The 16741-nt window shown below is 40.4% G+C and overlaps 1 protein-coding gene across 1 annotated transcript in view; it reads right to left on the bottom strand.

Annotated features, from left to right (window-relative positions):
- Positions 1–16741, bottom strand: part of PTPN1 (protein tyrosine phosphatase non-receptor type 1) — a 70849-nt gene that overhangs the window by 40471 nt on the left and 13637 nt on the right. The window lies entirely within an intron of this gene.

Below are 16741 nucleotides of genomic sequence, written 5' to 3' on the forward strand. Positions count from 1 at the left end.
AGAGAGACACATCGAGTGGTTACCACCCACATGACACCAATTGGGGCCAGGGACAAACTGGAACCGAGGTACGTACCCTTACCTCTCTGGTCCATGGGCCAATGCTCTAACCATTGAGCCAAACTGGCCAGGACCATAAAGGCATCATAAGACTCAATTTTTAAAAAATTCTGGTGGAGGAATTACATGTTTCTGAGATTACTCCAGCTTCGTGGTTCTGGGAAGATGGTGGCAGTAGTGGCATAGTTTTTAACTTACTCTGAATTCCTCCATAAAAATAAACAGAGTGCCCTGGCCAGTTTGGCTCAGCAGCGAGAGCATAGGCCCTTGAACCAAAGGGTCGCAGGTTCAATCCCCAGCCCAGGTCGGGGTCATACAGAAGGCAACCAATCAATGGCCATGTCTGAGCTGTTCAATGCTTCACTTTTCCTCCCTCCCTCCCTCCCTCCCTTCCTTCCACTCTTTCTAAAAATCAATGAAAAAAATATCCTCAGGTGAGCATTAACAAAAAAACAAAAACAGAGCAACAAAGAACACAGACAACCCCTCAGATGACAATTAAGACAAACCTAGGGACGAGGCGCCCTTTGATTCCGAAAGTACCAATAAACGGAGATGAGTCACTTACTGAGACCCATGTGGTATCAGCATTTGTATGGAGGGAAGTAGAATCAAGACAGGTGACTGATGGCTCTGGAAAGTATGAGTATGACAGGTTGATCTGTGTTAGCAGCGAACTGGGAGTCGATTCTGCAGGCTCTAATTCCCAGTCAGTGAACGCCTGGTGCTCCCTCCCCACAAGGTGATATGGAAGTCTGGATCCAATAGACTCTCAAAACTAAGGAACTGAAATGCCCTTCTAGGACAAAGCTCTGAAGAAAGAGGAGGTTGAGATAAAAGGTAGGATGGGAGGAACAGGAAAGGCTGATCTGAGAAAGTACAAGGTTATTTTAAAAATCACAAAGACCAATGAATAGAGATCCTGAGGGCCCTGAGCTAGAATATCTGATACAATTCTTCCTTCCTAAAACTACAGAGAAACACTGTTCACTTAAAAATAAGCAGACAAGGTGCAGTTGAAATCTATAAAATGTTATCACATTATAGAAAATAGGGAATAAAACAATATTCCCACAGATGAACACTAATCCAACAAGCTAAATAAAATTAAGAAAACAGTAGACGCTATGGAAGAATAACATAAATGAGTGAAAAATCAAGAAACAAGGTAACTATAAAATAGAAGGATTTAAAAAGAGGAAAGAACTCAGAAAAGAAAAAATATTTTCAGAAATGAAGATGAAACAAGGAGGAACATAAGAGCCAATAAACATAATGCCTTAAAAGAAACCGAATAGGGAAGAGTTTTTAAAAATTCAAAAGGAAATAATCAAATAGAAATAGGTTCCATGTATTATTGCTATAGTTTTCTGTAAGTTAAAATTATATTTAATTTTTTGAAATTATATTGAATAACTTCTCATTTTTTTTTAATAAAAAGATTTTTAAACTTTTGAAAGCGAAAGAAACATGACAGGCAAAAAAGATCAAACACACATATAATAAGCTGAGCCCTTGAAGAAGGAAACCAAAGCAATGTTAACAGAATACAAAATTTTTAAACTTTGAAATAAAAGGTTAAAATAAAATCCATTAGGAATCTAAGCAAAAAGACCAAATCACTTATAAGGGAAAGATAATTAGATTGTCAATACCAAGAGCAATGCTTTATACCAGAAGACGATGCAATGACATATTTAAATTACTTTAGGAAAGAGAATAGGACCCAAAGGTTTTTATATAGAAACAAAATGGCCTTCAAATATAAAGGCTGCTGACAAACTGTTGTGAACATGCACTGTTAATTTGTGAAATGTTGTTTCCATCAACCCTTTCTGAGGAATATAGGAGAGAATGAGTGTCAGGCAAACAATGACTAGAGAGATATAGGAAAGAACTCAGAGTGAGCATTAATATTTACTGGTAGGTCTAAGACAAAAGAACGGATGGAAGGGAGATGGTATACTCTATAATGTAGAGTACAATTATCAAAAAGGGAGTATGGTAGGCAGAACAGAGAGAGCTTTTTAAAAGTAAAATAATCTTGTTGATTGGTTTCATAGATACAAACTGAGAATCCTCAGATATCAACTGTGAATACTTCAAATCAGATGCTGGAGGAGAGGGAAGCGAAGGAGAAGGAATGATCAGTCATGCACCATATAATGGTGGGTATACATTCCGAGAAATGCGTCATTAGGTAAGCTCGTTGTTGTGTGAACATCTTAGAGTGTACTTACACAAACCTAGGTGGTACAGCCTATTACACAGCAAGGCTGGGTGGTACACACCATCATTTATGCAGTTCATCGTTTACCAAAATGCTGTTATGTGTGCATGCCTGTAGGAGCTAACTTCAATACTGCTCACGGAAGAGAATCACAGTAATACTCCCCAACTGAGGGAACTAAGGGTATACTGTAAACATGTAAACATGTTAGTAAAGAAGTAACCATTAGAAAATACAAACATTCTTAAATACCAAAAGACTTAATCGTTTATAAAATTTCTCCTCAAAAATTATAAAAATAACATGCAAAGATATAATGAAAAAAAAACACAACAAATGTTAACAGTTTAATAGTGTGTACTCTTCCAAACTTTTCTCCAGACACATGCAAACATAATGAATTTTCACTGCTTGTTTTTACATAGATAAGCTCAAACTATACACGTTATTCTATAACATCAGCTGTTATTCAGCCATCTAACCTTACCTTCATTTACTCATGTTGTTTTTTAACTGAGTTTTCTGTATTAGTCACACTGGCAAATAGAATAAAGCTGTCACTCCCAATATTTTAGCAATAATTTAATTTTCTTACCTTGTTAGTTTATCTAGAACCCCTACAACAATGTTCAATAAAAGCTGGGGTGAGTTAAAAATAACCTCCGCACCCTGGCTGTTGGGGCCCAGTTGGTTAAGCATCATTCTATGCACCCAAGGGTTGCCGGTTCAATTCCCAGTCAGGGCATATGCCCGGGGTTGTGGGTTTGATCCCCCATTGGGGGTGTACAGGAGGCAGCCAATCGAAGTTTTGCTCTCACATGGATGTTTCTCTTTCCCTCTCCCTTCCTCTCTCTCTAAAAATTAATAAAAATATTTAAATAAATGTAAAAAAATCAATAAAAACTTAAAAATAAATAACCTCAGCATTTTAACAGTTAGGTTTGTTAAACAGGTTCTCTCGTTCAAGTAGTTTCCTTCTATCCTTATGTTGTTAAGTTTCAGTTACTAAGAGCTGCTGTATAAGTCCTGCTAGAACTCAATAGTTACTGTTCATTAGGGAGAGACCAACCTCCACTGAGAGCACCTATTCTGGACGGAAAGAGCTCCCTTTTCTCAATACCCAAATTCTAATCTGACCGTCACACCTAATTGTTTTTCTTCTCAGGTCCTTTCGATTTGCTTAGATTGAGTCCCTTGCTTTTAAATTTTTTCCAGCTATCTGGTCGATGTGCTTCTAGCTACCCCATGTGACTCGATGACTAGCATCAATCATCTTGGTTTCTCTCCTGCTCTCTTCATGCTTTCTGATCTCAGTTACTAAGCCGGTGTGGCTCAGTGGTTGAGCTTAGACCCATACACCAAGAGGTCGCCAATTCGATTCCCGGTCAGGACACATGCCAATCCCCAGTAGGAGGCATGCAGGAGGTGGCCAATAGATGTTCTCTCTCATCAATGTTTTTCTCTCTCTCCCTGTCCCTTCTCTCTCTCAAAAAAAAAAAAAAATCAATAAAGAAATCTTAAAAAAAAAACCAACTTCCTTTTTACTTTTCATTTATCAAGTGTTTCTTTCCTTTTTACACCCCAAAACTGATGATTGAGGGTATTTTCTGATTATAAAGGTAACATACTCTCATTTAGAAAATTAAAGCAAAACTGAAAGCCAGACCACATATGAAAATCATATGACCACTGAAAATCAACTGACCACATGTGTTCCAACCAGAGTGGTGAATATCTTCTTGGTTATTCGTCCCACAGAGGTGGGTGGGTGGGGGAGCGGTGGAAAATCAGACAATCTATTACCATCTAGGAAGAATATTCACTCAAGATTAAGAGCAAAGACCTCAAAGCCTCCTTTGTTACTGGTACTTTCCCTGTATGTTTATTCTTCTCCTTACTCTGCTCTGCTTAAATTACAGGCAACTTAACATTTATATCACTGTCCGATCTTTTTCAGACATAGTTGACAATGACACTTCAGTCTATTTTAAATGGCACTGAATGGTTCTCTCTTGGTTAGAAACCATCCAGAGTATCTTTCAGCAGCAACTCAGAGACTATAAACTGGCTAAACTGTCTATATAACAATCAGCAGGCTGGTAAAGTACATTCAGACCCACAATTCTATTTTCTACCTATTTATTTCTCTTACAAGTAGCTGCTTTCTTAAACAGGCTTAGAGAAAATACACAAGAGCATGAGAGGGATATACGATTAGGGGAGGAATGCTTTTTTTTTTTTTTTTTTTGGTACATACCCCTAGCGGAAACCGAACCCGGGACTCTGGTCCTCAGGCCGACACTCCAACCGCTGAGCCAAACTGGCCAGGGCAGGGAGGGATGCTTTTTGAGGGGGAAAAAACTAAAACCAAATCACATAAAAGATAACACTACTAATACGTAGTCTATGGAAAACAAATATGCACACAACAAATGAGTAACAGTAAAACTAGGGAAATGTGAATAACCTGGGCGAGTTGCATCAATGTCACTAACCTGGTTGTGATATAGTACTACATGCAGTTTTGCATGGGGAGTGGGGTGAACTGTACAAGGGATCTCTCTGTATTATTTGTCACAACTGCGCATGAATCTACAATTATCTCAATGAAAATTGCAATATGAGTAAAAACATGATGGGCATTGCCCTGGCCGCTTTGACTCAGCAGTCAGAGCGATGGCCCGCAGACCAATGAGTCTCAGGTTCGATTCCGGTCAAGGGCACGTACCTCGGTTGCAATTCACCCCTAGCCCTGACTGAGGTCATGAGGAAGGCAACCACTCAATATGTCCCTCTTATGTTGACCACTCAATGTGTCCCTCTTATGTTGACGTTTCTTTCTTTCTTTCTCTCTCTCTCTCTCTCTCTCTCTCTCTCTCTCTCTCTCTCTCCCTCCCTCCCTCCCTCCCTCCCTTCCTCCCACTCCATTTGAACAAAAATGGAGGAATATCCTTGGGTGAGGATCAAAAAAAAAAAAATGTAATTGGCAGAATATAGACAAAATGTTTATAGTACTTATATTGAGTAGTGATAGGATAAAGAAAAAAATTTTTTTCCACAGTAAACATATTACTTTATAATAAAATATAATATATGATTAGAAAAATAAGAATTCTTAACAAGGGGAGAAAGTATATAATCAAGACTTGAAACATCTGAAAATATTTTATAAAATCTCAAAGAATATGAGCAAAGTGATTATAGCTGTTTAACAAATCATGGGATTCCAACAGAAGATAAATTCTTAATTTTTAAATACTGAATAAACCAAGGGGAAGTACCATTTTCTACCAGTGAATAATTAACTTCTGGCAGTCATTACTTGAGGAGGTGATGTACTCCGGAGACCAATGCCCCGGCCACACACGCCTCCTCTGTGTTCTTGAAAACTGCTAAGCCACTTCTAACCACAAGTCTTGCCCACCTCAACCTTTTAGTCCTTGCCTAAGCATCCAAGGACCTTTTCAAACCAGCTCACAGCTCCTTCCTCAACACTTTCATTGCACCTTTTATTTTTCTTTTATAGCACTTCCTCCACAATTAAAATGAGTCATTTGTGTGACTGTTTCATGTTTTCCTCCTATGACTATAAAGAGACCATGGGTATGTGCTCCTGATCATCCTTGAATTTGTCAGTGCCTAGCACATGGCTTGGCAACTACAGTCACCCAATCAAGTTGTAATGAATTAAGTGTAATTTATATGCATTTATAGATGACCATCATAAAGGATTACAGAGAAAATTAGGACTCCACTGTTCAAGAATAATTATTAGGTAGATTATTCTCAAGTGCTGAGTCCTTCATGTGGGTTTACTGAATTCCACAGACATTTCTGAAGGATTTACAGAGGTGAGGTACTGATTCTTTTTTATCCTCACGCAAGGACATTTTTACATTTATCTTCAGATAGAGTGGGAGGGGGACCGGGAGGGAGAGAGAGAGAGAAACAGTGATGTGAGAGAGACACATCAAGTGGTTGCCACCCACATGACCCCAACTGGGCCGGGGACAAGCTGCAACCGAGGTACGTGCCCTTAACAGGAACCAAACCTGGGCCTCTCTGGTCTGCGGGCTGATGCTCTAACCGCCAGGACTTTTTTCTTTTTAATATTCACTCAAGGATATTTTTTCTATTGATTTTTAGATAGAGTCGCCGGGGATCAAACCTGCAACCCAGGTATGTGCCCTTGACTGGGAATTGAACCCGAGACTCTTTGGTCTGTGGGCCAACACTAACCACTGAGCAAAACTAGCCAGGGAGAGGTACAGCATCTTATATAGCAATTCTGTAGTTAGTGAGGAGGCAAAGTTGCATATAATTGAAATAAACCTTGGAAAGAATACATTAAAGTGCTAGGACTGAAGCCTTAGATATTTTTAAGCACAGATCTTAATCTCTTTTGTTTCTCTTTTAACTTTAGCCTCCCTTTCCTTACAGAGGATATCAAGGTGTGGTTTGACAGGACAATGTAGTATTTCAAGGGATCTCTCTCTCTCTCTCTCTCTCTTTCTCTCTCTTTGGGGAGAAGAATAGTATAGTCGGCCCTCGTTTATCGCGGTTAATCAGTTCCAGACTCTACTGTGATAAATGAATTTCTGGGAAGTAGGATTCTTTATTTATACATAGTTGTCTCTCGCCACTTCGCACTTCGACTTCCGCGGTTTCACTCTATGGCGGTTTTTTCAAGTATAGTATACTGGATAGTATTTGAAGAGAACCGCCATAGAGTGAAGCCGCGAAAGTCGAAGCGGGAAGTGGCGAGGGACGACTGTACACAGTTTAGCTAAGGAAGGTTAAATGTGTGCATGACATGATTCCACGGGCGACACAAAGCACAATGGTACCTTAGGTGCTAAGGATATAAAGATGTAAAAGACAAGATCCCAAATTCCTAGAGGGTTCACATGGTAGCTAAGAAAAAATTAATAAATAAGCAATAGAATAAAAATATTAATTCATATAAACTATTGTTAAGTGTTACAAAGGAATAACATGCTGCAAAAAATGCTATTTGGCATATCAGAAGATTATTATGTTCTTTCTAGTGGCTTTCTGTAACCAAATCCTAATTTTCCAGCCCTAGGACAGATGGATTCCTCAGGTGAATTAGGGAAAAGTTAATGTGTTCACAGAGGCAACAGAGAAAGCATATTAATAATTCCCATCGTACAAAAAGAAGAGGGGGAACCATAACAGAATAGTTGGCTCAGTGGGAAGATACAGCACCAATAAGGACCGAGACTTGAGCGTGTGATGAAGGTGTGGGGGCTGGGGCAGGCTGGCCGGGACAGCTGGGCTGGAGAGCTGAGGGAATACCTTTACACCCAGACCTGCTTTAAGCACCAGTGTTAAGTGAGGCCAAAGAATCTGGACACTCTCCCTTTAGCAACACAGAGCTACTGAAATTCTCAAGTAGGACAGTGACTTCACTTTTTGACCTGCAAGAGACAGGACGAAAATGAAGAGGCTGGGCTGAAGGTGACTGTAAAAGGCCAGAGATAAGGGAGCCAGAACAAAACAAAGGAAGATGGTAAGAAGAGAAGGAAGGAGGTTCAGATGCATGTTTTAAGTATAAAGTAGGAGGACTTGGCAATCAATTGTATAGTAAGAGTAAACTGAAGAGTTGAAGATTACTTTGGGTTCTGCATTAGTACAACTAAGAACAGACACATACATTAACTTGTAAACATAAGTGTCCACTGATTTTATAATTAATGTATTTCTAAATACAAAAATAAATGCTTCGTGCTTAAAAAAAATCAAGCTTACAAGATGAAGCAGCCCTCTATATTACAAAATACATCCTCTAAACCAGTGGTTCTCAACCTTCCTAATGCCGTGACCCTTTAATACAGTTCCTCATGTTGTGGTGACCTCCAACCATAAAATTATTTTCGTTGCTACTTCATAACTGTAATTTTGCTACTGTTATGAATTGCCATCGGAAATATGTGTTTTCCGATAGTCTTAGGCGACCCCTGTGAAAGGGTCGTTCGACCCCCAAAGGGATCGCGACCCCACAGGTTGAGAACTGCTGCTCTAAACAAAAGCATGAGAAAGTCTATAGAAACCTATTTTAAGTAAAAAGAATCCACTAGAGAACATCACATTTTGTGGATAACCCACTTCTGACATATTTTTTAAGAATGTAGCATATTTGTAGAGGTAAAAAAATGGCTTAAGCGTTTGAGTGATTTTCTGGACAAAAATAATAAATATTTTTCAGAAGAACTGCCAGTAAATTAGACCATCTAAAGTGTCATTTGAGCAATATTTTTTAAAAGCAGAAAGTGCAACAATAAAAATAAAGTAAAAAAAAAAAGGATGTAACCCAGGAGTTGTTGCTCAGTGGTTGAGCACTGACCCATACACCAAGAGGTTGTTGATTCGATTCCCGGTCAGGGCACATGCCCAGGTTGTGGGGGGTATGCAGGAGGCGGCCAATCGATGTTCTCTCTCATCAGTGTTTCTATCTCTCTCTCCCTCTCCCTTCCTTTCTCTCTAACATCAATAAAGAAAAAATAACTTGAAATAAAAAAGGAAATACTGAGAGTCTGAAAACTGTTCAGCATTGCCATTTACAAACTCTTTTGAAATCTTGTTTTAATTATACAAATACAAATTCTAACAAAAAGTAATTAAAAAATAGAAGCAGAAAATGCTGTTTCATATGACAGATTCTATGGCAACCTTCTATACTCATAATAATTAAGAGGAGAAAATGCCAGAAACTTCCATCACACTGTGCCAGAATGCACTTGTGGAACAACCGAGAGTTTGGGACACAGCCATGTTTCGCCTCCAGCCCCACCTGACCCATCTTCTTTGTGCACCGGTGTCAGAAGCGAAGCCTTCAGAAGCGGTACATCAAACCTTCCTTTCCGGGTGGGCATGGGTGTGCATGGGTGTAATGGGTGCTCCTTTCTGCTGAGAAGTGAAAGAGCAGCTGTGAGATCAGGGACGAAAACTGTATGTGAACAAGCAAGGAGCCTCCAGCTCTGCGGCTCTCCACAGCTGGTTTCAAAGCACCAGCTGCTAAAGGGACACCCCGGGCCTGCCACCTTCATCTAACAGCCCAATGCCCCAGCATCTCGACAGTGTTTGGCTGAGGACAAAAATGGGGTACAGGTTGAGGGCCTATGGGTTCAAGAAGGAAGATGGGATATTTATGGGAGAGGAGAGTCCTAGAGACAAATTATTTTTTTCAAAACGATGTCAGGGCCAAGCCCTGTGGGGCCATTCAGAGCCTCTCCTAGGTCCCAGTGTTATGACTGCCTTACGTTGCCAAGCCTTTTTTATCGTGTGAGGCATGAATTGAGCCATAAGAAACCACAAAGATGATCGACCCACAGATTTATCCAGTCTCCTGGCAGAAGAAATACTGCAGTGGACAGTTTTAGAGGGTTTAAATAGGAAGGAAGCACACTGTACAGTTTCATGTACTATCATGAAAAGGTCTCATCTGAAAATTAATCTTAAATAAGAAATACAACCAAGGGAGGCAATGTTAATCATAAAAGCTGTTATTTTCTGCAATGTGATACACAACAGAGGAGAATAAGATTGAAATATATGCAGTTCGTAAAGATTAGTCATCTGGGATTCTATAATTTCTCACAGACAAATTAACATGTGGTAACTCTGCCACAACACTTAATTTAGAAAGCCTCTAAAAGATTATATATTTAGTTCAAAACCAGAAGACTCTGCCCTGGCCGGTTTGGCTCAGCGGTTAGAGCACTGGCTTGCGGTCCTGAGAGACCCGGGTTTGGTTCCCGCTAAGGGCACGCACCTCGGTTGCAGTTTGTCCCCGGCTCTGGTCGGTCGTGCGGGTGGCAGCCACTCAATGTGTCCCTTTCACATCGATGTTTCTCTCTGTCTCTCTGTTCCTCTCTCTCCCTCCCACTCTACCTGAACAAAAAATGGAAAAATGTCCTCGGGTGAGGATAAAAAAAAAAAAACCAGGAGACTCTGATAGGAATATTCAATTGTAGACAAAAGGCAAAATCCCTGGTCAGAAGCAAAAAAATGGTAGCCAAGGAAAAAAGAGAAGAAAACAAAAGTCTGTAATGAAAAAATAGCCAGGCCCAAGAAGTATCCCTGGGCACTGTCATTGCTCTCCAGTCCCAGAAACTCCAGCCTAATCATACTCCTCATGGCTCTGACCCACCCCCAGCATCCTGGAATCCATCCTCTCTCCACAATCCATGGAAGTCAATACCCCCCAAGGTAGAACCCAGAATGGTTTCTATTAATAAAATCACTACTATATGTAACATTAAATGGTATATGCAGTAATCATTATCATATATAGTAATTCTATGGGGAAATTTAATATAATCTTAATAGGAATACTTCTGATATACTGCACATTAAATATGTCCATGGGTGAGCTTGAAACTTAACCACCATTCATAGAAATATATGTTCAGTCTCAGACAAACCAACTTTCAAACTTCAAAATGTCCCTAGTATATTTGTGTACTAGGGACTGTCTGTACTTTCATGCTTGGTTACCATTTCGACTCCATGCGAGCCAGAAAATTCCATCTCAACATTGTTCCTGGGAACTGATCCAAATAAGATTTAGGAAGACACTCTTAAATAATCATCATCATCATCATCATCATCTTTGAGAGTCACAAGCCAGGCATTCCATGACACATAAGACTAGCCATGGTGCCCTGGCCAGTTTGGCTCAGCGGTTAGAGCGTCGGCCCGCAAACCAGAGAGTCCTGGGTTCGGTTCCGGCTAAGAGCATGTACCCTGGTTGCAGTTTGTCCCCGGCCTCGGTTGGGGTCGTGTGGGTGGCGACCAGTCGATGTGTCTCTCTCATATAGATGTTTCTCTCTCTGTCTTCCCCTCTCTCTCCCTCCCGCTCTATCTGAAGAGAAATGCAAAAACAAGAAAGAAAGACTAGCCATGGCTTTTACCCAAAGCCTATGGCTTTAAAAAGGACTATATGGGGATATTTAAAAAACAAACAAACAAAAAACCTCATGAACACAACATTTTGCCACAAACTGACCCTGTCAATCTTACAGGCAGTTGTAGTTAGTTTTCCGGCTGTTATTAACATCTTTCCTAACTTGCTTAAGCATATGCTTCTATCATGTATCCTCTTCTACTGGCACTGGGAAAGGAGAGATGTGCCATTAAATATAGAGGTGGACAGGAACTGCAGACAGGTTAGACAACAGAAGCAGCAGTTTATTGCTAGCTTGCAGTCTGTCAAATGTCACGAGGTACATAGGGAGGGAACCCACAGAGTTTGGTTATCATGTCTAGAGCCAACACCACTTGCCCCGTGTCCTTATAGGGAAGTAGCCCCAAGATCCAGCATGTGGGTAATTACTAGTGGTGGTTGTGGTAGCCCTGGGGGGAGAGGGTGGTAAGGAGGAAAAGCAAGGATGGGGGAAAATAAAATGAAGAGTATGATTGTGGGTGGGAACTCAGTAACACACAGACTACAATGTGGGGACCGAATAAATATGTCTGAACCCAACACACTGGAGACAAATACTATTGCTTCCCACACAATCTTTTCTAAGACTCTGGCCGACAGCCCTGTCTTTATAGCTTTATTCCTACTTTGTTCTCAAGTACTCCACCTCTGGCCTTCAATCTTGTTAAAGGGCATTTTTATGTTTAAATAATCTCAGTAATACTGAGAATTCAGAACCACCGCTCTAACTGACTTGAAATGCCTATTCCGCTAAAACTCCATCACCATGATGAAAGGCAATCCTGGGACGTCAGGAAAGTAGCACATCTGGAGGAAAGTACACTGGACCAGGAAGAGCAGGATTCCCTTCCATCCCAGGTCTGCCCTGGGACCACTTCATCTTGCTGGGTCTCTGTTCTTTCGAAAAATAATCCTTGCCTCAAGTCATTTACAACAATGATTTGTCTTTAAAATAGGTAACAGAAAAGTGCTCCGCAAATTGTGAAACTAAGTGGTTTTATTCTAAATTCAATTACATTCACATAAAAATTCCAGTTTAAAAGACAAACCTAAAAAAAATCAAATAGAGTAAGAAGCCAAACCAACCCTAAATATCCCTTCTTTACCAGACTAGACATGTCATTCTACTCCAAGACACAAAGTCAAGCTTGCCAAGGCAAGAAAAAGGGTTCTACATTTATTTTTATTCTTCTCCATTCAAAAACCACCCATTTCATAAGATCCAGAAGATGAAGGAAAGTTGAAATCTACAAAAAACAGAATAATCTTCAGGGCTGAACCAAGGATAATATGCTAAGGAAAAAAGTTAAAAACAAAATCAGTGATTTCATTCCAGATGCAAATGCTTCACCTGCCCAAGTTTTTTTGCTGTGAACTTTTTGGCAAGATCAAAATCTCAGGAAATTCCAAACAAATGAAACTCTAAAGGCAAATTAGGAAAAAGGATCTAACTTTAGAGCCCAAACATGCTCCTCCCATTCTTGTCCAGTTCTTCACTGTTAGAGAGAGACCACCAAACCAACCACAAAATCATATGCTAACAAAAGCTTTGCTTCCTGCAAGTTGACAGCCCTCTGGCTTTAAATAAATACCTCTATTTCCTGTAGCACTGGTCAGTCCTAAGTACCAAACCTATGAAGTTTGAACAAAAAAGACTCTCATACCACTGACTGTCTCATACTTGGCCAGCATGCTGGAACACAAGAGCTAAGAAACCACAGAGAAATTGCCCCTCCAGAGTGGCATGGTCTGCATGGCACAGACAGGACCAGCTGGGAAAGACAAGGAAGGATTATAGATGAGACTTAGTTCCATCACATATACCTGGGATTAGGCCCCTGAAATGAAGTCTGACTACATACAAGGCACCCTGAGGGAGATACCAAGAATCACACACACTCAGAAGGGCCTTCTAATCTCACCGGGGAGGTATGCCACACGGAGAAAATTAATATAAAGGACAACAGAGAAAACAAAGTGTGTGCTAAATTAATGGTGAGTCAGTATCACATGGTTCACACAATACCATAAACTCGATGCTGCCCTATCCATCAGTTTCCAATTCATGAACCTTCTAAATAGCGTAGCTCATCTCTTCATCTAGAGACTGTTTATCAGGTCCTTTCTATATGCTGGGTACTATACTGAGTACTAAGAGATACAAATGACTGAAATGAAAGCAGTCCTGTCCCTTCTAAGACTTACTTGGCAATATAAGTAAACAAGTTATTTGAGAACAAATGATATAATTACAGTATAATCACACACAGTGCTATAAAAGGGGAGGGAAGTACAGGAGCGATGGGAGAACCTAGATGAGGCACCTACCTTGGACCTGGGGAAAGGGGAAATCAGAGAAATTATTCTCAGAAAGGACGCCTAAGATGTGACTAGAAGAAGAATGAGAATTAGCAAGATGGACTGTTCCAGACAGAGGAAACAGCATATGCAAAGCCTCTGAAGAGACAGAGAGCACTGTCATGTCAGGAACTAAAAACGCTTTTGAAAGCTGTACCAGAGTGCAGGAATGTGTGCGTGCATGCTCTGAATTCAATGGTCATTACTACTTCCTGGGTGAATAAATGAGACAGCTGAGGAAGAACAGTCAGAGGAAAAGAAAATCATGGGGAGACCCTTGAGAAGCTCCCCCAGCAAAGTGAGTTAGGACTAGCTAGAGAAAGAGAAGATATAAAAGGTAGGAAAAGGAAAAAAAGAGTTACGGAAACTGGGATTTTAGAAGACATTCAAGAAGCAAACAGAGGTCAACTATGTTAAATGGTGCTATGATAAGGATGCAAAATATCCCGTGGATAAGCAACAAGGAAGCTAACAGTGACTAGTCCAGAATTATTTTAGTGGCTTGGTAAGTTGGAGCCTAACTTCCCTGGGTGAGGAGTGACTGGGAGGTGAACGATGGATACAGTGACCTATTTATTTCAAACATTTCAACTAGAGAAGGAAAGGATACAGCAGTGGCTTCAGGGAGAGTTGCAGCTAGAGGAAGCCTAAGAATGCTTAAATGGTCCAAGTAAATTGACAACAGAGAGGGAGGGCTTAGGGTACATACCTAAAAGAGTCTCTAAACGGTGACTTGATGCCTTGAGCAGGTGAGCTGGGAAGGTGTCAAGAGTACAGACATGAGGGCTGCCTTAGACAGGAACAAAGGTTCCTTTTTCCTTGTCAGAGAAGTAAGGCAGAAAGGATAGCAGGTAAGCTTTCGATATGATTGCCAGAACTGAGGGAGAAAGATCTGAGGTCAGAGACTGGACTTCTAGTGGCTCAATCTTAAAAGTGGGAGATTTTCTCCAGCAGCACTTAGAGGAGTCTGGGCCCAGGAGGAGAAAGGCAGCTGGCTGGCCTGGTCCAGAGCTAGAGCTGGTCAAGTATGCCAATGGCTAGAAGATGGGCAAAAGGGCTAGAGTGTTAGAGAAGAAGTTTATTTCAAGTGATGTCGTGACCATGGTCTTAGCTGCATAAGGTGAAAAGTGGACTCAGGGTCAGGAAAGGAGCAGCTGGGAATCTGGATGCAGGAGAAGATTCAAAGGGGAAGTAACTGAGTAAGGGCGTGTGGAAGCACACGAGGCTGTGATTGGAAAGCGGAAGGGCTGAGCCCGATGATCTGCCAAAGGCAGAAAAGATCGGGAAGTCAGGGCATGCCTATGGGAAGGAGATGGCATAAGGAGAGGGATATGAAGTCCCAGGAGTGTAAGGGGAGGGTTTAGGGTCAGCTACGCAAATGAACACTGACATGGCCCAGGGGTGACAGCAGCCTAGAAACAGAAGACACTTGCCCTGGCCGGTTTGGCTCAGCGGTTAGTGCGTCCACCTGCGGTCCGGAGAGACCCGGGTTCGGTTCCCGCTAAGGGCATGTACCTCGGTTGCAGTTTGTCCCCGGCCCTGGTTGGTCGTGCGGGTGGCAACCACTCGATGTGTCCCTTTCACATCAATGTTTTCCTCTCTCTCTCTTCCTCTCTCCCTCCCACTCTGTCTGTACAAAAAATGGAAAAATGTCCTCGGATGAGGATTAAAAAAAAAAAAAAAAGGAAAGAAACAGAAGACACTTGTGAGGCAGGTAAATTATGGGGAGTAGGAAGGGATGCAGAGGGGCACATTTAAAATACAACTAGCGTAATACAGTCAAGTAATTAAACAACCCCCCAGTATGGCAATTTACTGCCTAGAAAAGCTTGATGAATCCTCTCTATGATGTATACAGACACTCATATCTTTATCTCCTCTCCAACCCCAAGTGTTTCCTCAGCAAATCTGAAGACAAAACGTAATCAATGAACGGGAGGTCCTACCTAGAGTATGGACTTCTATAAAGACTGTCTTTTCATAATTCTTTCTTACTTACTCTGTCTTAAAAACAATTGTTTCCCCCATATAATATTATGGCTATTTAATGGCTATGTTTTAGTGAATCCACTTCTGCTATGTATGTCCCATCATATCTACTCAGTGACATGTAAATGACTCCAAAATAAAACTAGAAAAAACAACAACCCATATTTAATCATCCCCCACCATTAAAAGAAAAATAGCCAAAGCTTCTTTTATTTTATTTTGTCACCCATTGTTAAGGAAAACTCTCCCCCTTTACAGTATTTAAACTAGTATGACTAGTAATTAACAATTATTTTTTTAATTGTCAAACTCAGGACCACTTCTACATATAACCTTCGCAGCTAGAATTAGAAGAAGAAAAGAGAAGATGTCTGCACAACTTCAATGGCTTGCAGATATCTAATCCTGACTGCTATATGGCAAAGAAAGAGTTTTGTAAATATGTGAATGGAAAACAAGCAAAAATCAATAAATCATTTAGAATTCTCAAGATAATAATTTTATTTAAATCAATCATAAAATCTCAGAATTTGTAATCATATCCAAAATATTAAAATGCCTAAAACTTAAAGCCTATCACTTAATCATTAAAAGAAGGATAGCCCTGCTGATGTGGCTCAGTGGACTGAGCATTGTTTCACAGACTGAGAGGTCCAGGTTCAATTCCCGGTCAGGGAACATGCCCGGGTTGTGGGCTCAATCCCTAGTAGGGGAAGTGAAGGAGGCAGCTGATGGATATCTCTCTCTCACATTGATGTTTCTCTCTTTTCCTTCCTCTTTCTTAAAAAAAAAAAAAAAAATCAACAAAAACATTTTAAAAAAATACTAGGATAATTACCAGTAAACTTATTTTACAAGGTACTTGACTTGAAAGAATCACTCAAACAAAGCCATCTGTGTATGAAGGACTGCTAATAAACAGACCACATAATGGAACAAGTCAGCCAGTATCATTAAAAATATCCTTCAAAATTCATAATGAATAAATGAGATCTTTATTCTCATAGTGTCAGCTGCAAATCAGGGGGCTAGCCACATATTTTCAATTTATTCTTAGAGAGTCAGTCTTATACTTAAAGATTCTTTTAAAAAATATTTTGCGTATTAAATATATTATAATTCTGCTTTTTATTCAG

This window comes from Molossus molossus, unplaced genomic scaffold (genome assembly GCF_014108415.1).
Source record: "Molossus molossus isolate mMolMol1 unplaced genomic scaffold, mMolMol1.p scaffold_m16_p_6, whole genome shotgun sequence".
NCBI lineage: Eukaryota > Metazoa > Chordata > Mammalia > Chiroptera > Molossidae > Molossus > Molossus molossus.